Source organism: Trichechus manatus, unplaced genomic scaffold (genome assembly GCF_000243295.1).
Source record: "Trichechus manatus latirostris isolate Lorelei unplaced genomic scaffold, TriManLat1.0 scaffold00233, whole genome shotgun sequence".
Taxonomy (NCBI): domain Eukaryota; kingdom Metazoa; phylum Chordata; class Mammalia; order Sirenia; family Trichechidae; genus Trichechus; species Trichechus manatus.
The window spans coordinates 423,482-424,649 of record NW_004444169.1 but is presented as its reverse complement, the minus strand read 5'-3'; positions in this window follow the sequence as shown (position 1 = coordinate 424,649).

Below are 1,168 nucleotides of genomic sequence, written 5' to 3'. Positions count from 1 at the left end.
CTGTCTGTTTCTTTCCTTGCTCTGCAATGCCAAATGTCCTTTTTTCAGGGCCTTGGACAAACTATGAGCACCCCTGAAACTCTTCTAACCAGAGGCTGCTCCTCTCTCCAGTCTCTCTGGGGACCTAGATAAACTGACTGAGTAGGTGAGGGCATGCCAGGCAGGGACAAAGAGCACAAGGCTGTGGGTCTGGATCCATAGATTCAGATCCTGGTTCTGCCATTAATTTGTAATGTGATGTTGAGCAAGAAAGTTACTTCCCTTCTCTTGGGCTTTGTCTCCTCATTGGTAAAATGGGCTGAATGTTTAAAGCTCTACAGATTTGCGGAGCCTGAATCCTGATTCCTTTCCTTGGGGAGGCACGGCAGTTAAGAGCTACGGCTGCTAACCAAAGGTCGGCAGTTCGAATCCACCAGCCACTCCTTGGAAACCTCATGGGGCATTTCTACTCTGTCCTATAGGGTTACTATGAGTCGGAATCAACTCTACAGCAGCGGGTTTGGTTTTTGGTTTTAATGAGATCATGTGTATGCAGAGTGCATTGAACAGCATCAAAAGTTAGGATTATGTCTTAGTCATCTAGTGCTGCCATAATAGAAATACCACAAGTGGATGGCTTTAACAAATAGAAATTTATTTCTTCACAGTAAAGTAGGCTACAAGTCCAAATTCAGGATGTCAGCTCCAGGGGAAGACTTTCTCTCTCTGTCGGCCTTCTCATCAATCTTCTCCCAGACTAGGAGCTTCTCTGTACAGGGACCGCAGGTCCAAAGGACACGCTCTGCTCCCGGCACTGCTTTCTTGGTAGTATGAGGTCCCCAACTCTCTGCTTGCTTCCGTTTCCTTTTATCTCTTTAACGTAAAATTACAATCTCAAAATGGAGGACAACCGCACAATACTGGGAAACATGGCCTAGCCAAATTGATACACACCTTTTTTGGGGGACATAATTCAATCCATGACAGATGACCAACCATTCCAATTTGCATGGGACTCAGGGGTTTCTCAGGATGCAGGCATTTCAGTGCTAAAATCGGGCCAGTCCCGGGACTACTGGGACAGTTGGTCACCCTAGCAAGGACCACATCCACTAGTTGTTATTATCATTAGCATCATCAGCATCATCATTATTATTACCACTAGAGGGCAGCACTCTCTTATGTCTGG